Source organism: Choloepus didactylus, chromosome 6, assembly GCF_015220235.1.
Source record: "Choloepus didactylus isolate mChoDid1 chromosome 6, mChoDid1.pri, whole genome shotgun sequence".
Lineage (NCBI taxonomy): Eukaryota > Metazoa > Chordata > Mammalia > Pilosa > Megalonychidae > Choloepus > Choloepus didactylus.
Genome location: NC_051312.1, coordinates 132,903,837 through 132,929,504, shown reverse-complemented (window position 1 = coordinate 132,929,504; position 25,668 = coordinate 132,903,837). Strand labels below are relative to the sequence as shown.

General features: G+C 38.3%; 1 protein-coding gene and 1 pseudogene across 8 annotated transcripts in view; one reads left to right on the top strand and one right to left on the bottom strand.

The window, feature by feature from the left end:
- SIK3 (SIK family kinase 3) overlaps positions 1-25,668 on the top strand; it is a 306,246-nt gene that overhangs the window by 232,473 nt on the left and 48,105 nt on the right. The window lies entirely within an intron of this gene.
- On the bottom strand, positions 3,929-4,832 carry LOC119538542 (annotated as a pseudogene).

The following is a 25,668-nucleotide window of genomic DNA, read 5'->3' as shown; positions in this document are numbered from 1 at the left end:
CCTGTGACTATGCACTGTGAATCTGATCTCTTCTTTGCCTTAAGTTTCTGTTTTATTTTGTTCTTGTTTTTTACTTACATTGAAGTCATCACTCTTCTGTTTTTTGTTTTTGTTCCTTTATATTGCTCCACTACTAGGCCTTATAGTGCTGTTCATCCTTAGCCCTGTGAACTAAACTTTAGCTTATGATATAGTTTGGTTTACTTGTGTTACCCAGGACCCAACCAGTTAGAACCATCACAGATGTTCTCCCTTCCTCCCAGGCTGACATGAGCTGGGGCAGTCTGGAACCCCACATCTTCCTTAGGATGGTACTAGTTCTGGAATGCTAAAAGAAGAGAGTTAACTAATACAGAGTGTCTTTAAAGAAATGGTTAGGCTCTGTCCATTCATTGGTTTGTTATCTATGGGATTTGAATAATTAAAGGATTAAAATAATTTAAAAAAATGTTCTAAAAAAAGTTAGAAGAGAATTAAGATTATATCTGCTAGGTTTCTCAAGAATATAGTTAACTTTGTTTTCCAGATTTTTTGTTTTTTTCCCCTCCTTCTTCTGTCTATCCATGTTTTCTAATTGGATAGTTAATCAAGCCTGTTAATACTTTAAGTTGGACATATTGAAGGAAAAGAAGGGATATCTAAATCTCTTTCATGTTGTTCTTTGTTAACCTCTCTAGTTTGACTGGGGAAGCGAGGGTTACTGTAGACAAAAATTAATTTTTAATTATCTATAATCTTTGTTATTAATTTGGATTATTGAGAAATAGTTTTATAAGTGTAAGAGCAAAACTAATATTTTTAATGATGTGACCTGCTTATCATTTATACCTATGACAGTGATTATACATATCATTAAAATAATTGTATTTAATTACAACTGTATACTTTACCATTTGCAACAAAAACTTCAGTGGGATCCCTGTTTTAGCAAATAGCTCCCAATTTGTAACCTCTTAGCTTTTCACTAAGAGCTGCTCTGAGTTCTCATACATTAATTTCCTTTTTCACATGTATCTCTCTTTTCCCCCTTTTCTCCCTCCCTCCCTGTTCTTAGTTAATCAGGGATTCATTCATAAAATATTTGAGTGTCTTCTCTTCTGTCACACAGTGTTCTAGGCACTAGGAAATCTGTGGCGAACAAAACGACACAATTCCTGCCCTCAGGAGCCCTGATGATTGTGGAGCTTAGATTCTAGCGAAATGGCCCCAAAAGGCAAGGAGTAGAAGTAGAGGAGAAAAATAATCCTATGCCTTGCCCTTTTTTCCCTTCATTTATTATGAAATATTTATATACTATATGTGCCTTAAATATCCACAGGCACTTGAATGAATCACTATTACATGAACTCCCATGTAATTACCACTTAGGTCAAGAAATGGCTCACCCACCATTCCCTCGAGAGAGCATCAGTTTCTGGATTCTGTGCTAATCATTTACTTGCTTTGCTTTGTAGTTTTGTTTTGTTTTGTTGTTTTAAATAGTTTTACCACCTATGTAAGCTTCCCTCAGGAGTTTTCCTCCAAGGGATGCCATTTATATTGACTATGATGTGCAGTGGGCCCATCTTTAATATAGTTTTGCTTGTTTTTTAGTTTTTGCTTGAACTGTGTATGAATGGAATCATATTGAGTATATTTCATCTAACAGTGTATTTGTGAGATTTGTCCATGTTGTTTTGTGTATCTGTGATTTATTCCCGTTTATTTCTATATAGTATTCCATGATACGAATATACCACAAGTTATTTTTCCATTGTATCCGCTGGTGGATATTTGGGTTGCTTTCACAGTTTGGAGCTCTTGCCAGCAGCTGCAGTGAGCATTTGTAAACATTTATCCTGGTGTACTCTTAAATATTTATGCATATTCTTAACCATTTAAGAGTATAAACCTGGAAGTAAAATTGCAGGCTTGTACAATATGCCTGTTTTCAGCTTTTACTCGGTAATGCCAAATGGGTGTTCAGTGTGTGTGAGTTCTCCTTGCTCCACATCCTCACCTGTGCTTGGATTTGTTAAACTGTTTAGTTTTTGTCAGTCTGGCAAGTGTGTATTGACTATCTCGTTGTGAGCTCCTTTTCATGTCTGTCTGGCCTCTTTTGTGAAGTGCCTGCTTAAATAAGTTTTTTTTTTTTTTTTTTTTTTTGTCAGTTTTTCTACTGTGTTGCCTGTCTTATTCATTATAGGAGTTATTTGTTTGCTTGCTTTTTTTTTTTTTTTTTTTTTTTTTTGGCTACAAATACAATTTTATTTTTTTAACAAAAAAGTAAACATTAAACAATATTCAACCAGGAATGCCAATAATTTATACATCTTTACATTCATAAAAATAATAATTCATTTTCTGGATGAGGAACTGAGGCCCAGAAGTTAGCAAGGTTAGCGGTTCTCAATCTCTGCTGCATCTTTGAAGCAAGGGGCGTGATGCCCAGGCCACAGTGACCACTTGGGAGTGGGACCCTTGTGTTATCTTTTTTTTAAAGCTCTCCAAGTTAAACTTGAGAACAAGTAAAGTAGGTCATATTAGGTCAAGGGCTAATACAAGTTGTACTATTGATTACCTTAACCTGTGCAAGTGTAGCTTTTGCTATTTTCTTGTGTTAACTATTTCTAATAAAAGGAAGAAGAGGTTGAGCTCTTGCTCAGTGCTCCTGAAAGGTAAGCTGTAAACTTGTACAGGTAAAGTCACAACAGGTTGCACAACTTTATCTGAAGAAGAGCAATGTTTTATATTTAACCTACATAACTGGTTCCCATCTTCAGGTGCTTATCAGGCTCATTTTTGGGGCTTCAAAATAAACACAGATATCCAGGAATTACTCTGGACTAACTGAATCAAAAGTCATTAGGGGAGATACCTGGGCATGTGAACTTTAAAAAAAAAGTTCATGATTTTGATGCCCAACCTTGGATGGAGCTCTCTATTGGTATGCCACATGGTATGTCCCTAGCTCTACTTGATTAGATTATAGGGAAGCAGATTCTAGATTAAGATGAAAAAACAATTTAAAAAATAATAAATAAATAAATAAATAAATAAATAAATAAATAAATAAATATCTATATCTATATCTATATAAAATCTACCCAGCAATGTAATTGTCTGTTTTAAAGCAGTGAGTTCTCTGAAGCTGGAGGAATGAAGAGGTTGGATTACTATCTGCTGGGAATTCATTAGGTAGTTGCATCACATGATCACATGATATTTAAGGTTCCTTCTAACTCTTTAAGTTTCTTTAGTCAAACCTGCAACATATCACTTACAATGAATATTTATATTTCCATGAACACTCACAATTTAATCAAAAACATGAAAATTACTCTGCCTCTAAAACAAGTTAGAATCTAACAGTGTTAATGCAACAGTACCTCTGTTATCAGTGTTTTTGAGGGGAATACTTTCCCCCTACTTCTCATTAGGGGAAAGAGGACTTCTTGGGAGAAAGAAGTATCGGAAGAAGTTCTCTGGACCCTCATTCATTTCTTCCCAACAGAGAGGTGTCTTATGTGATTAATGATATTGGGAAAAGAAACTGAGCATGTGTGGATTCTCTAACCTTGGGAACTTCCCAGTCTCATGATGCAAAGGTGGGCCCCCCCAATCAGGGAGAAATATTAGGAGTCTAATTGGAGCACAAGTCAACCTTGCTCTCTATTTCAGCTTCATCACTAATAAAACTGATATTCCGATCTCCCCCTGACTCCTCTGTCTTATCTTTCAGTTTGTTCCAAAGTGAAGTGGGGAAGAAGGGAGTTAAGCTGTTGGTGCCCTTAAATCTCACAAGCCTCACAATGCAGCTATAAATTATAATTGGCTACGGCCATGCTACTTACATTCTGAAATAGCATCCTATTAATTTTTCAAGTCAGTGAACAATTATATCCTTCTAAAATACAAAAACAAAACATTATAATTATATAAAAAGGCCCTCTTTCTTTACTGGCATCAAAAAATTAGGGAATTCTAATTACTCAGTTGTCTTATCTCTAGGAAACATTGGCATTTTTCTAGGTTCTACTTTATTGAGAATATTTTTAGTCGTGAGCTGCAGAAGTTGGTCCTGGGCAATTTGAAGTTAAATCTTCTTTATCTTCATAGGCTGTTCCATACCAAATACAATACAGATGTTCTTCCCTTAAATAACTGGTCAATATTTGTAATTTTTCTAGTACCCTTAAATCTTCACTGTCATATTCATCTTCATCCTGTTCTTTTTCTTCTGACTCTTCCTCTTCTTCATTCTTTTGTTCAGGCCTCAACCAGTACCATGCCTCTCTGGGAACCTGAACATTCTTCTGGGTATCCAATTGTTGACATGCTCACTGGCTTCTCTTCAGATCTCCTTCTAGCTTCATTTCATCTTGCTTAGTCTTAAGTCTCATTCGAAATTGTTCTGTAGCTTTTTCTTCAGCTTGGTTTTTCATACGAATCTTTCTTCTGTAGCTTTCTAATTTTTCCTCTGCTTTCCATTTTAATAAGGCTTCATGACCAATGCCACTTTTCCCGGTTTTGACATTGAGAGGAATCGGTTCAACAATGCCATCTCCACTCTTGCCAAGAGCCTGACCACTTTTATAACCCATCTTCTGGAGCAAAGCAAACCCTTTGTTTTCACAGCCTAGTGCATTCTTCAACCCAGTGTGACGTCTTTCTTCTTCTTCTTCTTTTAAACTCTTCTGCCTATTTTTCAAATTAGCCTCCAGTTGCTTTTCTTCTTTTCGACGGGCTTCTCGGATTTGCCTCAGCATTGGCAATCCTGGTCTGATATCTTCTTGGACATTAATGAAGGAATCAGACGTGTAGTCCTCTTCTTCTGCCATGTTCAACTTCATATGGCAATCACATCTGGCAGCTCCACTCTCTCTGGGTCAGCTCGCTAAAGCGCCGTTTGCTTGCTTTTTAATAGTTTGCATACAAGTCCTTTGCTGTATGTGTTACAAATCTTTCACTTTTGTGGTTTCTTATTTCACTCTCTTTAAAATGTCTTTTGATGAAGACATTTTGGTATAATTTTAAAGTAACCAAATTTACCACGTTCCCCTTTATGATTAGTGACTTTTGTTTGTTATTTAAGAAATCCTTCCAGCCTCTGAGAGCATAAAGGTATACTCTCTATTATTTTATAAAAACTTTATAGTTTCACCTTTCACATTAGGTCTATGATATACCTGCAGTTGATTTTGGGATGTAGTATGAAGTAGACTCCTTTTTAATTTTTTTCAATGTGGATAACCAATTGTCCCTTTGCTGTGTATTGAAAAACTCATCCTTTCCCTTCTGATACCAGTGCCTACCATTCATTTTTATGCACTGTTTTTTGTTTTCTTTTTTAAGAAACTCATAAATAAACAGTATTTTTCAAGCACCTTTGGGAATAGAATAAGCGAGCAGAGGGTTAATAGTTAAGAGTAAGGTTGAAGACAGTAGACTGTATTAGCTAAGGAATTTGGACATTCTAACAAAAATAGTAATTGTGTAATAAAATCATTATCATTATTTCCTTAAGTATAAACACAAACATTATTCTAAAAGCATTGTGGGTAGGGACTTTGAGGGCATCAAGACTGACACAATGGGCTGGGTCTAGTTCTTATCAATAGTTTAATCTTAGGCCTGATATTTAACTTCTGAACCTCATGTTCCCAGATACAAAACCAGAATGAGGTTCATCTCAGTGAGATAATAAATACAAGGTACTGCAGCATAGCACTCAAACAAGAGTCCTTTAAGAAAATCTATCTTATTACATGTTATTGACAGTCCTGCCCAAATGGGAAAAACTGTACTGAGAGAGATGAGCCAAGGACAAACCACTTCTAGATCTTCCCGGGACACCTGGCTCCCTCCATGGTTCTTGCCACTCAACCGTTTGGCCAACTTTTTCATTTTAAAGTACTTGGGATGAATTTCCTAATAATTTAGGATTATTATTTATTGGTTCCATTTCTACCCAGAGTAATTATGTTGTCATAGTCTTCCCCAGATAAAAGTTGCGTGGTCCTTAGATGATCTCATGTGCATACTGCAGACCATCTTTTCCTTTTTGAAACGCTTTTCTCCTTTCTTAGCTTTCTTGCTAGGATGATATTTTTCTGATTTTCTTCCTGTAATCACGCATTTGCTCTCCTTCTTGCTGCACCCTCTTTGTATACTTGCTACCTGTAGGTGTTTCCTAAGCCTTAATCCCTGGCCACCCCTTTTCTCTATTTATTCTTACCAAATAATATTATTCATTCATTATTACAACTCACAAATTCCTCAAATTAACCCCACTTGAAATTTTTAACCATGTTCTTAAATTCAAGATGTACAGAAAATATTTTTTTTCCTTTCCAAATCAATTTCTTCCATCTTCTTAAGTCCATCATCCCAGCCAGATGCTCAGTCATACTCTCTACTTTTCCCCTCTTTTTCATCCCATGTATTCTGTTTGTCATCAATTGCTGCCCACTCTTCTCTCGAAATATTGTTGAATTGTTTTTCTCATTTTCACTACTCCCTCCATATCCTAGGCCTTCAGCATTCACCACACATCTAAGCTAAACTTGTGTTCAGATTAATTTTACCATCCACCTGCCTACTCCAAAAGTCCAGTGATCCCATTGCCTGTAAGACTGGTTCTCAAACTTCTTCAGAAAGAATCATGTTTGTTTGTTTTGTTTTTTAAAATTCAGATGTCTAAGCGATTTCCAGGAGATTCACTAGGTCTGAGATAATACTTGGGGACCACTCTAAGTACATTTTTAAAACTCCTCTGGTGATTCTGATGTGAAGGCAGAGTTGAAAAATCAGTGGTTGGAGAGCAGATAAGGGGAGGGATTGGAGTTGCTTATGGTTAGAAGTAGTTAATTATCAAGACATTAGTTTTTATTTTGAATGCTAGGTTCAGAGATACTCTCCACATTATTAAAAAAAATAACTACCTACTCCTAGAAGAAATCGTAAGAGCGAATCTTCATGACCTTGGATTAGGCAGTGGTATTTTAGATATACCACCGAAAGCATGAGTGATAAAAGGAAATATAAATAAATTGGCTGCATCAAAATTAAAATTTTTGATATCAAAGGATACCATCAAAAAAATGAAAAGACAACCTGTACAATGGGAGAAAATATTTGTAAATCATATGAGGGGACTTGTATCCACAATATATAAATAATTCAATAATAAAAAGACAATCCTATTTAAAAATGGGCAAATTATTTGAATAGACATTTCTCTAAAGAAGATATACAAATGGCCAATAAGCACATGAAAAGATGCTCAACATTTCCTCATCAGGGAAATGAAAATCAAAATCACAATGAGATACCATTTCACACCCACTAGGATGGCTGTAATAAAAAAGACAGACAATAACAAATGTTGGCAAGGATGTGGAGAAATTGGAACCCTCTTACCTTGCTGGTGAGAATGTAAAATGGTTCAGTCACTTTGGAAAACAGTCTGGCAGGTTTTCTGCCCCATCAAGGTGTTCAAGTGAGAAGATTTGACCAACCAACCAGAACTGGCAGAAACATCTTTCTAAACACTCCTGAAAACAGGTAAAGGACTACAGTAACAGGGAAATTGCTCAGTCAAGAAAAAAGCCACTTAAAAACAGTAGGATATTGTGGAACCCTCACTGGTCCTCCCCCATCTTCTCACTGGCTTGATATGAAACCGGTTCAGGCTCCAAGTACAGATCCCTGTCTTGGTTCCAGAGGTACCAGAGTAACCCTAATGCACATATTGGGAGCATATGTGTCTGGCCCATTCTGTCTGGTGGTGATCTGAGGGAGTCACCATCCCTGAACTTGCTCTGCATGTGGAAGGCAGCACACAGAGGACTCCTACAGAATACTGTGGGAGAGCAGTGAAGTGTGCCTGGGATAAGGGATTGATGGCTGTAGGACCTACAGTACAAGTGCCCAGGACCTTAAGAAAACTGTTTCCTAGGGAAGTGGGTCCAATTGTATCCACATAAAGGGAGGAATTCCTAGGTCCATGTATCCTGGCCCAAGACAAGATACATGTGCAGAAAGGATCAGGAAGGCCCTTAAGCTTTGTCCTGGATGTACATTCTAAACTCATTGTATGGATAGCTCTAAAGGAGAACACTCTCAAAGATCAATCTACAACGACTGGAATATAGTGTGACAGTTCCTCAAAATGCCAAACATTGAGTGACCATACCATGTAACCCAACAATTCTACTCCTAGGTATATTCCAAGAGAAATTAAAACATACAGCCACACAAAAACTTACATGAATGTTCATAGCAGTCTTATTCATAATAGCCAAAAAGTGGAAACAACTGATGAATGAATAAAGTATGGTATATCTGTGCATTGGAATATTAATTCAGCCGTAAAAAAAAATGAAGTACTGATACATTCTGCATGAACCTTGAAAACATGATTTTAAGTGAAAGAAACCAGTCACAAAAGGCCATATATGATTCAATTTATGTGCAATGTTCAGAATAGCAAATCCATAGAGACAGAAACTCAATTAGTGGTTGCCTAGGGCAGAGGGGTTGGTGTGAAAGTTGGGGGAAATTGGAAGTGACTGCTAATTGGTCTGGGGTTTCTTTTTGGGGTGTTGAGAATTTTCTAAAATTGTGGTGATGATTGCACAGCTTTGCGAACAGACGAAAAATCATTGAATGGTACACTTTAAATGGGTGAATTTTATGGAGCATGAAATACATCTCAATAAAACTGTAGATAAAAAGCTAAATAAAAGTAGTCCATGAGTGGAGCAATGATGAGAGTGTGTCATGAACTAAAGGTTATAATTAATTCATAATCAAATTCTGTGTATCTGAAGTCTGATGATTTTTTTTTTTTAATTTGGGGGAAAAAAAAAAGGAAAGAAAGAAAAGTAGTGGCCCATAGGATGAAGTCTAAGGTCCTCGTCTTGTCACTTAAAGCTATATTTTATGTAGTCAGATGCTACTGTGCACTCTCATTTTTCACACATACCACTATAAGTCCTATCCTATGCCCAGACCAGTCTCTTTATTGTCCCTTGAACTTAGCAAGCTAATTCCAGGTGATCTGCCTTTGCTTTTCCCAGCCACCACTCAGAATACCCTTTGCCTTTTCTCCCTTCCCCTACCATCCTCCAGATCCTAGCCATTGATCTAAGTTCCACTTCTTTTTTGAGTTCTTCCCTAGAAACGTATCTTTATGCTTTTTGGTTGTTTCTTAGAACTAACACATTGCTGTACCCTAGAGAGGGCTACATAAATACACGTTAAATAAATGAGTGAAAGAAATGGAGGAACTTGTTTAGAGACTTAAAAGAGACGTTATGGATGTCTGGTTCTTTTCTCCCTATTGCTTTAAATTTTTCTTTGAGGATTTTGTCTTCCAAGTTGTGTCATCCTTCAGTCTTTTTTCAGTTGTCTATTTGTGCAGCTAACTAAAAACTGGGAGAAATCTTAGTGACCCTGTTCCAGTTCCATCTGTTCTCCACTGCACCCTCTCGCACCCATTTCCTACTACATACCCCAGCATACCCCTAGTCCTCCCCTAAACTACCAACAGAATCCAAAATAGACCCATTTGAGTTTTAACTGCTTTTATTTTTCCCTTCCAATCCTCTCATGCAGTATAGCAAAATGCAAGCAAAGGCAAGCAGCTCAGAGAATAAAGAGGTGCTCTCCTTCCCAGTTATTCAGTCTCCTGAAGATTAACCGGAAGGACCTGAACTTTCAAAAACGAGTTCCAGATTTAGTATATGTGCATATCTTAAGATTCCTCTCACATGGATAATTTGAGATTTCAAAAAATAAGTTATGTGATAGCTGAATGGACAATGAACTTGCCAAAATTTTACCTCAGAAAATGGACAATATTGAAGTTTAATGTGAAATACTTGTAAAGTATTTCCACTAGTAGGGAACACAAGATGGCACTATGCTTTAAATAAAACTGTCAATTTATGATGTTATGCATAGCAAAGGGGGAGGGTAGGTCACATCCTGTTAGATTTTGTACATTAAAGAATGGATTGGTGTACCCCAGGATCATTCAATGGTGGAAACTGGCTCTAATGAAAGAAAATACATCATGGTAGGCAGGAAGAGGCAGATTTTGCTTGAAGAGTCACAAGAGTCACAGAGTTAACAGTAAAAACAATACTTGTTAAGATTATAGGAGCAACAGGTTTGTAAAACCAGAGGATTTTCCTTGGAAATAGGAGCAAGCAGGCAGTTTTTGTTTGTTTTTTTATTAGAGAAGTTATAGGTTTACAGAAAAATCATACAAAAATACATAAAACAGAGGGGGGGGCAAGATGGCAGACTGGTGAGCTGTATGTTTTAGTTACTCCTCCAGGAAAGTAGGTAGAAAGCCAGGAACTGCGTGGACTGGACACCACAGAGCAATCTGACTTTGGGCATACTTCATACAACACTCATGAAAACGTGGAACTGCTGAGATCAGCGAAATCTGTAAGTTTTTGCGGCCAGGGGACCCGCGCCCCTCCCTGCCAGGCTCAGTCCCGGGGGAGGAGGGGCTGTCAGCTCCGGGAAGGAGAAGGGAGAACTGCAGTGGCAGCCCTTATCGGAAACTCATTCTGCTGATCCAAACTCCAACCATAGATAGACGGAGACCAGACACCAGAGAATCTGAGAGCAGCCAGCCCAGCAGAGAGGAGACAGGCATAGAAAAAAAAAAACACGAAAAACTCCAAAATAAAAGCGGAGGATTTTTGGAGTTCTGGTGAACATAGAAAGGGGAAGGGCAGAGCTCAGGCACGACCTCAGGCCCTGAGGCGCATATGCAAATCCTGAAGAAAAGCTGATCTCTCTGCCCTGTGGACCTTTCCTTAATGGCCCTGGTTGCTTTCTCTCTTAGCATTTCAATAACCCATTAGATCTCTGAGGAGGGCCCTTTTTTTTTTTTTTTTTTTAATCGTTTTTTCTTTTTCTAAAACAATTACTCTAAGAAGCCCAATACAGAAAGCTTCAAAGACTTGCAATTTGGGCAGGTCAAGCCAAGAGCAGAACTAGGAGAGCTCTGAGACAAAATGCAATAATCCAGTGGCTGAGAAAATTCACTAAACACCACAACTTCCCAAGAAAAGGGGGGTGTCCGCTCACAGCCATCATCCTGGTGGACAGGAAACACTCCTGCCCATCGCCAGCCCCATAGCCCAGAACTGCCCCAGACAACCCAGTGTGACGGAAGTGCTTCAAATAACAGGCACACACCACAAAACTGGGCGTGGACATTAGCCTTCCCTGCAACCTCAGCTGATTGTCCCAGAGTTGGGAAGGTAGAGCAGTGTGAATTAACAAAGCCCCATTCAGCCATCATTTCAGCAGACTGGGAGCCTCCCTACACAGCCCAGCAGCCCAGAACTGCCCTGGGGGGACGGCACTCACCTGTGACATAGCACAGTCATCCCTCAACAGAGGAACCGGGGTGCACGGCCTGGAAGAGGGGCCCACTTGCAAGTCTCAGGAGCCATATGCCAATACCAAGGACTTGTGGGTCAGTGGCAGAGACAAACTGTGGCGGGACTGAACTGAAGGATTAGACTATTGCAGCAGCTTTAAAACTTTAGGATCACCAGGGAGATTTGATTGTTAGAGCCACCCCCCACTCCCTGACTGTCCAGAAACACGCCCCATATACAGGGCAGGCAACACCAAGTACACACGCAAGCTTGGTACACCAATTGGACCCCACAAGACTCACTCCCCCACTCACCAAAAAGGCTAAGCAGGGGAGAACTGGCTTGTGGAGAACAGGTGGCTCGTGGACGCCACCTGCTGGTTAGTTAGAGAAAGTGTACTCCACGAAGCTGTAGATCTGATAAATTAGAGATAAGGACTTCAATTGGTCTACAAATCCTAAAAGAACCCTATCAAGTTCAGCAAATGCCAAGAGGCCAAAAACAACAGAAAATTATAAAGCATATGAAAAAACCAGACGATATGGATAACCCAAGCCCAAGCACCCAAATCAAAACATCAGAAGAGACACAGCACCTAGAGCAGCTACTCAAAGAACTAAAGATGAACAATGAGACCATAGTACGGGAGACAAAGGAAATCAAGAAGACCCTAGAGGAGCATAAAGAAGACATTGCAAGACTATATAAAAAAATGGATGATCTTATGGAAATTAAAGAAACTGTTGACCAAATTAAAAAGATTCTGGACACTCATAGTACAAGACTAGAGGAAGTTGAACAATGAATCAGTGACCTGGAAGATGACAGAAGGGAAAATGAGAGCATAAAAGAAAGAATGGGGAAAAAAATTGAAAAAATTGAAATGGACCTTAGGGATATGATAGATGATATGAAACGTCCAAATATAAAACTCATTGGTGTCCCAGAAGGGAAAGAAAAGGGTAAAGGTCTAGGAAGAGTATTCAAAGAAATTGTTGGGGAAAACTTCCCAAATCTTCTAAACAACATAAATACACAAATCATAAATGCTCAGCGAACCCCAAATAGAATAAATCCAAATAAACCCACTCCGAGACATATACTGATCACACTGTCAAACACAGAAGAGAAGGAGCAAGTTCTGAAAGCAGCAAGAGAAAAGCAATTCACCACATACAAAGGAAACAACATAAGACTAAGTAGTGACTTCTCAGCGGCCACCATGGAGGCGAGAAGGCAGTGGCACGATATATTTAAAATTCTGAGTGAGAAAAATTTCCAGCCAAGAATACTTTATCCAGCAAAGCTCTCCTTCAAATTTGAGGGAGAGCTTAAATTTTTCACAGACAAACAAATGCTGAGAGAATTTGCTAACAAGAGACCTGTCCTACTGGAGATACTAAAGGGAGCCCTACAGACAGAGAAACAAAGACAGGACAGAGAGACTTGGAGAAAGGTTCAGTACTAAAGAGATTCGGTATGGGTACAATAAAGGATATTAATAGACAGAGGGGAAAAATATGACAAACATAAACCAAAGGATAAGATGGCTGATTCAAGAAATGCCTTCACGGTTATAACGTTGAATGTAAATGGATTAAACTCCCCAATTAAAAGATATAGATTCGCAGAATGGATCAAAAAAAAATGAACCATCAATATGTTGCATACAAGAGACTCATCTTAGACACAGGGACACAAAGAAACTGAAAGTGAACGGATGGAAAAAAATAGTTCATGCAAGCTACAGCCAAAAGAAAGCAGGTGTAGCAATATTAATCTCAGATAAAATAGACTTCAAATGCAGGGATGTTTTGAGAGACAAAGAAGGCCACTACATACTAATAAAAGGGGCAATTCAGCAAGAAGAAATAACAATCGTAAATGTCTATACACCCAATCAAGGTGCCACAAAATACATGAGAGAAACACTGGCAAAACTAAAGGAAGCAATTGATGTTTCCACAATAATTGTGGGAGACTTCAGCACATCACTCTCTCCTATAGATAGATCAACCAGACAGAAGACCAATAAGGAAATTGAAAACCTAAACAATCTGATAAATGAATTAGATTTAACAGACATATACAGGACATTACATCCCAAATCACCAGGATACACATACTTTTCTAGTGCTCATGGAACTTTCTCCAGAATAGATCATATGCTGGGACATAAAACAAGGCTCAATAAATTTAAAAAGATTGAAATTATTCAAAGCACATTCTCTGACCACAATGGAATACAATTAGAAGTCAATAACCATCAGAGACTTAGAAAATTCACAAATATCTGGAGGTTAAACAACACACTCCTAAACAATCAGTGGGTTAAAGAAGAAATAGCAAGAGAAATTGCTAAATATATAGAGACGAATGAAAATGAGAACACAACATACCAAAACCTATGGGATGCAGCAAAAGCAGTGCTAAGGGGGAAATTTATAGCACTAAACGCATATATTAAAAAGGAAGAAAGAGCCAAAATCAAAGAACTAATGGATCAACTGAAGAAGCTAGAAAATGAACAGCAAACCAATCCTAAACCAAGTACAAGAAAAGAAATAACAAGGATTAAAGCAGAAATAAATGACATAGAGAACAAAAAAACAATAGAGAGGATAAATATCACCAAAAGTTGGTTCTTTGAGAAGATCAACAAGATTGACAAGCCCCTAGCTAGACTGACAAAATCAAAAAGAGAGAAGACCCATATCAACAAAATAATGAATGAAAAAGGTGACATAACTGCAGATCCTGAAGAAATTAAAAAAATTATAAGAGGATACTATGAACAACTGTATGGCAACAAACTGGATAATGTAGAGGAAATGGACAATTTCCTGGAAACATATGAACAACCTAGACTGACCAGAGAAGAAATAGAAGAGCTCAACCAACCCATCACAAGCAAAGAGATCCAATCAGTCATCAAAAATCTTGCCACAAATAAATGCCCAGGGCCAGATGGCTTCACAGGGGAATTCTACCAAACTTTCCAGAAAGAACTGACACCAATCTTACTCAAACTCTTTCAAAACATTGAAGAAAATGGAACACTACCTAACTCATTTTATGAAGCTAACATCAATCTAATACCAAAACCAGGCAAAGATGCTACAAAAAAGGAAAACTACCGGCCAATCCCCCTAATGAATATAGATGCAAAAATCCTCAACAAAATACTTGCAAATCAAATCCAAAGACACATTAAAAAAATCATACACCATGACCAAGTGGGGTTTATTCCAGGTATGCAAGGATGGTTCAACATAAGAAAATCAATCAATGTATTACAACACATTAACAAGTCAAAAGGGAAAAATCAATTGATCATCTCAATAGATGCTGAAAAAGCATTTGACAAAATCCAACATCCGTTTTTGATAAAAACACTGCAAAAGGTAGGAATTGAAGGAAACTTCCTCAACATGATAAAGAGCATATATGAAAAACCCACAGCCAGCATAGTTCTCAATGGTGAGAGACTGAAAGCCTTCCCTCTAAGATCAGGAACAAGACAAGGATGCCCGCTGTCACCACTGTTATTCAACATTGTGCTGGAAGTGCTAGCCAGGGCAATCCGGCAAGACAAAGAAATAAAAGGCATCCGAATTGGAAAAGAAGAAGTAAAACTGTCATTGTTTGCAGATGATATGATCTTATATCTAGAAAACCCTGAGAAATCGACGATACAGCTACTAGAGCTAATAAACAAATTTAGCAAAGTAGCGGGATACAAGGTTAATGCACATAAGTCAGTAATGTTTCTATATGCTAGAAATGAACAAACTGAAGAGACACTCAAGAAAAACATACCATTTTCAATAGCAACTAAAAAAATCAAGTACCTAGGAATCAACTTAACCAAAGATGTAAAAGACCTATACAAAGAAAACTATATAACTCTACTAAAAGAAATAGAAGGGGACCTTAAAAGATGGAAAAATATTCCATGTTCAATATAGGAAGACTAAATTTCATTAAGATGTCAATTCTACCCAAACTCATCTACAGATTTAATGCAATCCCAATCAAAATTCCAACAACCTACTTTGCAGACTTGGAAAAGCTAGTTATCAAATTTATTTGGAAAGGGAAGATGCCTCGAATTGATAAAGACACTCTAAAAAAGAAAAACAAAGTGGGAGGACTTACACTCCCTGACTTTGAAGCTTATTATAAAGCCACAGTTGCCAAAACAGCATGGTACTGGCACAAAGATAGACATATAGATCAATGGAATCAAATTGAGAATTCAGAGATAAACCCTCAGATCTATGGCCGACTGATCTTTGATAAGGCCCCCAAAGTCACTGAACTGAGTCATAATGGTCTTTTCAACAAATGGGGCTGTGAGAGTTGGATATCCATATCCAAAAGAATGAAAGAGGACCCCTACCTCACCCTCTACACAAAAATTAACTCAAAATGAACCAAAGATCTCAATATAAAAGAAAGTACCATAAAACTCCTAGAAGATAATGTAGGAAAACATCTTCAAGACCTTGTATTAGGCGGCCACTTCCTAGACTTTACACCCAAAGCACAAGCAACAAAAGAAAAAATAGATAAATGGGAACTCCTCAAGCTTAGAAGTTTCTGCACCTCAAAGGAATTTCTCAAAAAGGTAAAGAGGCAGCCAACTCAATGGGAAAAAATTTTTGGAAACCATGTATCTGACAAAAGACTGATATCTTGCATATATAAAGAAATCCTACAACTCAATGACAATAGTACAGTCGGCCCAATTGTAAAATGGGCAAAAGATATGAAAAGACAGTTCTCTGAAGAGGAAATACAAATGGCCAAGAAACACATGAAAAAATGTTCAGCTTCACTAGCTATTAGAGAGATGCAAATTAAGACCACAATGAGATACCATCTAACACCGGTTAGAATGGCTGCCATTAAACAAACAGGAAACTACAAATGCTGGAGGGGATGTGGAGAAATTGGAACTCTTATTCATTGTTGGTGGGACTGTATAATGGTTCAGCCACTCTGGAAGTCAGTCTGGCAGTTCCTTAGAAAACTAGATATAGAGTTACCATTCGATCCAGCGATTGCACTTCTCGGTATATACCTGGAAGATCGGAAAGCAGTGACACGAACAGATATCTGCACGCCAATGTTCATAGCAGCATTATTCACAATTGCCAAGAGATGGAAACAACCCAAATGTCCTTCAGCAGATGAGTGGATAAATAAAATGTGGTATATACACACGATGGAATACTACACGGCAGTAAGAAGGAACGATCTCGTGAAACATATGACAACATGGATGAACCTTGAAGACATAATGCTGAGCGAAATAAGCCAGGCACAGAAAGAGAAATATTATATGCTACCACTAATGTGAACTTTGAAAAATGTAAAACAAACGGTTTATAATGTAGAATGTAGGGGAACTAGCAGTAGAGAGCAATTAAGGAAGGGGGAACAATAATCCAAGGAGAACAGATAAGCTATTTAACGTTCTGGGGATGCCCAGGAATGACTATGGTCTGTTAATTTCTGATGGATATAGTGGGAACAAGTTCACAGAAATGTTGCTATATTAGGTAACTTTCTTGGGGTAAAGTAGGAACATGTTGGAAGTTAAGCAGTTATCTTAGGTTAGTTGTCTTTTTCTTACTCCCTTGTTATGGTCTCTTTGAAATGTTCTTTTATTGTATGTTTGTTTTCTTTTTAACTTTTTTCTCATACAGTTGATTTAAAAAAGAAGGGAAAGTTAAAAAAAAAAAGAAAGAAAAGAAAAACAAGGAAAAAAAAAAAGATGTAGTGCCCCCTTGAGGAGCCTGTGGAAAATGGAGGGGTATTCGCCTACCCCACCTCCATGGTTGCTAACATGACCACAGACATAGGGGACTGGTGGTTTGATGGGTTGAGCCCTCTACCACAGGTTTTACCCTTGGGAAGACGGTTGCTGCAAAGGAGAGGCTAGGCCTCCCTATGGTTGTGCCTAAGAGCCTCCTCCCGAATGCCTCTTTGTTGCTCAGATGTGGCCCTCTCTCTCTAGCTAAGCCAACTTGAAAGGTGAAATCACTGCCCTCCCCGCTACGTGGGATCAGACACCCAGGGGAGTGAATCTCCCTGGCAACATGGAATATGACTCCCGGGGAGGAATGTAGACCTGGCATCGTGGGACGGAGAACATCTTCTTGACCAAAAGGTGGATGTGAAAGGAAATGAAATAAGCTTCAGTGGCAGAGAGATTCCAAAAGGAGCCGAGAGGTCACTCTGGTGGGCACTCTTATGCACACTTTAGACAACCCTTTTTAGGTTCTAAAGAATTGGGGTAGCTGGTGGTGGATACCTGAAACTATCAAACTACAACCCAGAACCCATGAATCTCGAAGACAGTTGTATAAAAATGTAGCTTATGAGGGGTGACAGTGGGATTGGGAAAGCCATAAGGACCACACTCCACTTTGTCTAGTTTATGGATGGATGAGTAGAAAAATAGGGGAAGGAAACAAACAGACAAAGGTACCCAGTGTTCTTTTTTACTTCAATTGCTCTTTTTCACTCTAATTATTATTCTTGTTATTTTTGTGTGTGTGCTAATGAAGGTGTCAGGGATTGATTTGGGTGATGAATGTACCACTATGTAATGGTACTATAAACAATCGAAAGTACAATTTGTTTTGTATAACTGCTTGGTATGTGAATATATCTCAATAAAATGAAGATTTAAAAAAAATACATAAAACAAAGAGTTCTCATATAGCACCCTTTTATTAACATCTTGTATTACTGTGGTACATTTGTTATAATTTATGAAATAACACTTTTATAACTGTACTATTAACTATAGTACATCTTTTACTGTACTATTAACTATGTACATCTTTTACAGTAGGTTTCACAGTTTGTGTGGTACAAATCTATTCTTTTTTTTTTTTTAAGACTCATACTGAAATCTTGTGGTCATTGGGTCTAGCTGTTGAAGCCATCTGTTTGGCTGTAAAATGCTGTGGAAGCAGATGATTCCTCAGATATGGTCTTGTCTAGTGGTCAGACCCTAATCATATCATCCATTGTCACACACTCAATTCTAACATAAATACCTAATAGTAGTCTAAGCCTGCAGCCATCTTGTGAAGCTGGGGTTCCCTTTGCTATTTTTTCATTGGTACGTATTTCCTGTTTGGTGTAGATATAAGAAATAAGCTCATGCCACTAAATTTATGCCTTCCCCTCCCTGGAAGAATTGTAAATAGAATATTTGTTCTTCAAATGAAAAATCTCCTGTATATTTTCAGCTGCTTATTGGGAAAATCTTAAATCAAGTGCTTTAAATTAATGGCTTGGCATGTTGCATTCTCTATTCAAAACACAAACAAAAACCTCCAGGACTCTAACTTCTGGACTTTGCTTTCCCATCACACTGCCCCAAGAGTCCATCAACATTTCTCCTCTGCTCTGTTGAAGAGAAGGCCAATCATGGGGAAAGACCTGGTGAAGGTCTTTACAATTCAATTAAAAAAAAAAAAAAAAAATGAAGGGTTTTCTCACAATAGTATTCCCAAAGGCATTTGACTTACTGAATCTCATTTTTTTTGGGATTTTTAGCAACCTGTCCCCACTGTCTTAAGCAAATTATTTTTAACAGGATGAGTACATACAGACTTTAACATGGAAATAAAATTATTCTTTTAAATGTTGTAGGTTAATCAGTAGAACTTTTTATTGTAATTTTTTCATATATTTTTAATTGTGAAATATATATACAGAAGAGTGATAACTTTCAAAGTATGATTTTATAAGTAGAGAGCAAATTTCAAAGAATGTTATGGGTTACAGTTCCACAATTTCAGTTCTTTCCTTATTGTGAAATATAACACATATACAGAAATGTGGTAACTTTCAAACTACAATTTAACATAGCTATAGAGCAAATTTCAAAGTATGTTATAGGTTATAGTTCTATCATGTCAGTTATTTCCTTCTAACTATTCTAGTACCGTAGAAGCTAGTGTATATATATAAAATCTTTTGTTAAATCTTATCATGTCGACTCGGGCAAAATGGCGGCATAGAGAGGAGTGGAAGCTAAGTAGTCCCCCTGGAAGAACTACAAAAAACCAGAAACAACTAGTAAATAATCCAGAATAACTGCAGGGGGACAAACGAGACCATCCACTCATCATACACCAACCTGAATTGGGAGGAATGCCCGAGAACACAGCATAAAATCTGTAAGTAAAACCTGCGGAACCAAGTCGTGAGACCCCCTCCCCCATAGCCGGAGCTGCAAAGCCTCGTGGTGCCAGAGAGAAGCTCTCTCCCAGCGAGCGAATACAGCTCAGCTGAGCTCCAACTGGGGTTTTAAGTAGTGAGTGTGAACTGCTCACTACAGGTACACATCCCCAAAAAACAGACAGAGGCTTTGGGTGACGACTGACCTGGGAGAGCCGGAGGGTCGCCTTGGACTGGGTCTGAAGGGGACTATCTGTTTCTTTTTTGGCTCAGTGGAGAAAGCCCCAGTCATTTTCAGTTTCCAGGGCTGTGACTCTGGGAAGGGTGGAGACACCACAAGCAGAGAGCGAGACCATAGAAATGTTAATGACCTCCACCTGAGGGGTCTATCTTCTCTAGGAGGAAAGGGGTGGGGCCCTTTCCATTCAGAACCAGACCCCAGAGCCTGGGGGAACACCATACCTCCTCACACCAGTCACCAATTATAGGCTAACAGGCATCACCTGCTGGGCAGAAAAGCACAGTGACCTGAGGCATCAAAGGGTGGAGCAATTTTCTAAGACACACCCGCAGGGAAACCAGATACTGAATATTTCTTCCCTCTGGGATCTGAGCCTGTTCTGGTCTGGGAAAACCTGATTTGGATAACCAAGGAAACCATGCCTAGACAACAGAAAATTACAACCTACACTAAGAAAAACAAAGTTATGGCCCAGTGAGAGGAACAAACGTACACTTCAACTGAGATACAGGAATTTAAACAACTAATGCTAAATCAATTCAAAAAGTTTAGGGAAGATATTGCAAAAGAGATAGAGGCTGTAAAGGAAGCACTGGACATGTATACAGCAGAAACCAAAAGTTCAAAAAAACAACTAGTAGAATCTATGGAAATGAAAGGCACAACACGAGATGCAAGACACAATGGAAACATACAACAGCAGATCTCAAGAGGCAGAAGAAAACACTCAGGAGCTGGAGAACAAAACACCTGAAAGCCTACACACAAAGGAGCAGATGGAGAAAAGAATGAAAAAATATGAGGAACGTCTCCGGGAACTCAAAGATGAAACAAAGTACAATAATGTACGTATCATTGGTGTCCCAGAAGGAGAAGAGAAGGGAAAGGGGGCAGAAGAAATAATAGAGGAAATAATTAATGAAAATTTCCCATCTCTTATGAAAGACATAAAATTACAGATCCAAGAAGCGCAGCGTACTCCAAACAAGAGATATGAATAGGCCTACGCCAAGACACTTAATAATCAGATTATCAAATGTCAAAGACAAATAGAGAATCCTGAAAGCAGCAAGAGAAAAGCGATCCATTACATACAAAGGAAGCTTAATAAGACTATGTGCGGATCTCTCAGCAGAAACCATGGAGGCAAGAAGGAAGTGATGTGATATATTTAACATACTGAAAGAGGAAAACCACCAACCAAGAATCCTGTATCCAGCAAAGCTGTCCTTCAAATATGAGGGAGAGCTCAAAATATTTTCTGACAAACAGACAATGAAAGACTTTGTGAACAAGACACCTGCCCTACAGGAAATACTAAAGGGAGCACTACAGGGTGATAGAAGACAGGAGTGCGTGGTTTGGAACAGAATTTTGGGAGATGGTAGCACAACAATGTAAGTACACTGAACAAAGGTAACTATGAATATGGTTGAGAAAGGAAGGTGGGGAGCATGTGAGACACCACAAGAAAGGAGGAAAGATAACGACTGGGACTGTGTAACTTGGTGAAATCTAGAGTATTCAACAATTGTGATAAAATGTACAAATATGTTCTTTTATGAGGGAGAACAAGCAAATGTCTACCTTGCAAGGTGTTAAAAATGGGGAGGCATTTATCTAGTGTATGGATGAGTGGAGAAATGGGGATAAAAACTAAAGGACAAATGGGGTGGGATGGGGAGATGATTTGGGTGTTCTTTTTTCACTTTTATTTTTTATTCTTGTTCTGGTTCTTTCTGATGTAAGGAAAATGTTCAGAGATAGATTGTGGTGATGAACGCATAATTATGTTATCATACTGTGGACAGTGGATTGTATATCATGGATGATTGTATGGTGTGTGAATGTATTTCAATAAAACTGAATTTAATAAAAAAAAATGGGGAGGCATTGGGGGAGGGATGCAATCAGCATAAACTAGAGACTGTAACTAATAGAATCATTGTATTATGCTTCCTTTAATGTAACAAAGGTGATATACCAAGGTGAATGCAGACAAGAGGGGGGGATAGGGGATGCATGTTAGACACTTGACATTGGTGGTATTGTCTGATTCTTTATTCTACTTTGATTTAAGGTTATTTTTCCTTTTGCTGCTTCCTAGCTGTCATTTTTTTTTTTTTTCCTCTTTCTTTTGCCTCTCTACCTTCTTTGACTCTCCCTCCTGCCTTGTGGAAGAAATGTAGATGCTCTTATATAGATAGTGGTGAAGGTGGTGAACACATAAATGTATGACCATGCAGAAAACCATCGATTATTTACTTGGGATGGAATGTATGGTGAGTGAACAAAACCATATTAAAAAAAAAATGGGTTGATGACAAAACCTCAAGGGCAATATACTGAGTGAAATAAGCCAGACACATTAGGACAATTATTGCAGGGTCTCACTGATAGGAACTAATTACAATATGTAAACTCATAGACATGAAATATAAGGTACCAAGATATAGGACGAGGCTTAAGAATAGGGAGTGGTTGCTTAGTATAGCAGAATGTTCAATTAGGATGAACTTAAATGTTTGGAAATGAACAGGGGTGTTGGTAGCAAGATGTGAGAATAACTAACAGCGCCGAATGGTGTGTGAATGAGGTGGAAAGGGGAAGCTCAGAGTCATATATGTCACCAGAAGGAAAGTTGGAGGTCAAAAGATGAAAATGTATAAAACTGAATCCTATGGTGGGCAATGTCCATGATCAACTGTACAAATACTAGAAATCACTTCATGAACCAGAACAAATGTATGACAATACAATTAGAAGTTAATAATAGAGGGGCATATAGGGAAGAACTATATACCTATTACAAACTATATACTACAGTTAGTAGTATTTCAACATTTTTTCATAAACAGTAACAAATGTACTATATCAATACTAGGAGTCAACAATTGAGGGGGGTTGGTTAGGGATAGGGGAAGATTAGAGTTTCCTTTTCTCTTTTTCTTTTTTCATCTTTCACTTTATTTCTTGTCTGGAGTAATGAAAAGTTTCTAAAGATTGAACAAAAATTAAGTGTGATGGATGCACAGCTGTATGAGGGTACCCAGGGGCAAGTGATTGTACACTTTGGATCTTTGGATAATTGTATGGTATCTGAACAATCTCAATAAAAATGAAAAAATAAAAAAATCCTATCATGTCTGTTGTAACCCCTCTCTCGTTTGTTCCCTTTCTCAGTCTTTAGGGCTATCTGGGCAGTGACCACCCTAACTTGTTCATATTGAAAAGGGATATTGACATTATGATTATGGGGAAGGGGGATGCATCTGGTTGATGTTCTTAGAGAGGATGTTACCTCTGGGTTTGGAGACTTATCTGGCAAAGGTACACTCTGGAGGATTTAAGTTTCTGAAAAGTAAACATAATAGTGAAACTTTTATAGAGTTCTCAGATGGGGACCTAGGTACTCTTTAGTATTTTGGGGACTACTATTGGTTAGGGCTTGGCATACTGTAGCCATTTGGAATATCTAGCTGGAGCTTGCATAAGAGTAACCTCCAGGATAGCCTCTCGACTCTGTTTGAAATCTCTGAGCCCCTGAAACCTTATTTTGTTACCTTTCCTTTCCCCCTTTTGGCCAAAAAGGCATTCTTAATCCCTTGATGCCAGGACCAGGATTATTCCTGGGAGTTGTGTCCCACGTCACCAGGGAGATTCGCTCCCCTGGGAACCATGTCCCACAGAGTGGGGAGGTTAATGAATTTATTTACAGAGTTGGGCTTAGAGAGAGAAAGGCCATATCTGAGCAACAAAAGAGATTCTCTAGAGGTGACTCAGGCATAATTATAGGTAGGCTTAGCCTCGCATTTACAGGCATAGGTTTCACTAGAGCGAGCCTCAAGATTGAGGACTTGACTCATTAAGTAGGGGGATCCTAATTTCACATAACATATATTCTGTCCAAGATAAACAATTGGTGTCTTACATTATCTTCACTTAGTTGTACAGTCATTATCACTTCCAATTTTAAACAACTGTCATAACCCAAAACACCCCAAAGCTCTTATCAGCCCCTAATTATTTATCCCTGTTATTAGTGTGGTACTAGTAAGGTATTCCTATTGAATATAATCTATAATATGTAATAGGTAGTTTTTCCCATATACCATTCTGTTGTTAACTCTTTGTACCAGTGTCGTATGCTAGAAGTAGATCATGCAAGCACTTATTTATATTTGTAGTGCTAATCTGTGGGATACATGCCTTTAAACAACCCCTTTCAGTCATGTTCACCTTCAGTGCAGCACCGATACTTATAATCCTGTTAATGAACTATCATCACCTTTGTCCATTCCCATACTTGTAAGTTCACCCTCATTAACATGTCTGTCCATATTAGGTAATCATTCCCCCTCCACTAGCTTCTGTCTATCTCCAGTTCTCGTAAATTCTGCATTATAAGACTCTGATTTTACTTTGTTCAGGGAGTTCATATTAGCAATAACATACAATATCTCTCCGTTTGTGTCTGACTTATTTCACTCAGCATTATATCTTTAAGATTCATCCATGTTGTCATGTTTCAGGACCTCATTCCTTCTTACTGCTGCATAGTATTCCATTGTATGTATATACCACAATTTGTTTATCTACTCATCTGTTGATGGACACTTGAATTGTTTCCATCTCGTGGCAGTTGTGAAGAATGCTGCTATAAACACTGGTGTGCAAATGTTGTCTGTGTCACTGCTTTCATATCTTCTGGGTATATACACCGAGAAGTGGAATTGCCGGATCGTAGGATATCTAGTTTTCTGAGGAACTGCCAAACTGTCTTCCACAGCGACTGTACCATTATACATTCCCACCAGCAATTAATAAGAGTTCCAGTTTCTCCACATTCTCTCCAGCATTTGTAGTTTCCTGTTAGTTTAATGGCAGCCATTCTTATTAGTGTGAGATGATTTCTCACTGTGGTTTTGATTTGCATTTCCCTAATAGCTAGTGAAAATGAACATCTTTTCATGTGCCATTTGTAGTTCCTCTTCGGAAAAATGTCTGTTCATATCTTTTGCCCATTTTATAATTGAGTTGTTTGTTCTTTTGTGGTTGAGTTGTAAGATTTCTTTTATATGTTGAATATCAGTCTCTTTTCAGATATACAGTTTCTGAATATTTTCTCCAATTGAGTTGGCTGCCTCTTCACCTTTTTGACAGAGTCCTTTGAGGCACAGAAGCTTTTGATTTTGAGGAATTCTCAGCCACTGAAACTTTATTTTGTTTAATTTCTTTTCCTCCTATTGGTCAGGAAGGCTTTCTCAAACTCATGATGCTGGGTCCAGGCTCATCCCCTGGATTCATGTCCCATGTTGCCAGGGAGATTTACATGCCTGGGAGTCAGGCCCCACGTAGCAGGGAGGGCAGTGAGTTTACCTGCTGAGTGGGCTTAGAGATAGGCCACGTCTGAGCAATGAAAAAGGTTCTCTGGGGGTGATTCTTAGGCACCATTGTAAATAGGCTTAGCCCTCCTTTGCAGTAACAAGCTTCATAAGGGCAAGCCCCATGATCAAGGATTTGGCCTACTACAATGGTAGTCCCCTAGTGCTTGTGAGAGTATCAGTAATTCCCCAGGTAGGGAAGTTTAATCTTCCCACATTTTTTCCCAGGCCCTCAAGGGAGCTTTGCAAATACTTTTTATTCTCTGCCTAAATTACTTTGGGATGTATCAGGGCTTCATGCTAACCCATACAAACCAACCAGCTCTCACTCCCTATTCAAGGTTTCATGTAATTATGATGTTTGAATAAACTGACCATTCATGTTAACTTATATAGCATGCTACAGAAAATATAGATTTTGCGTCAAATAAACATCTCTTCC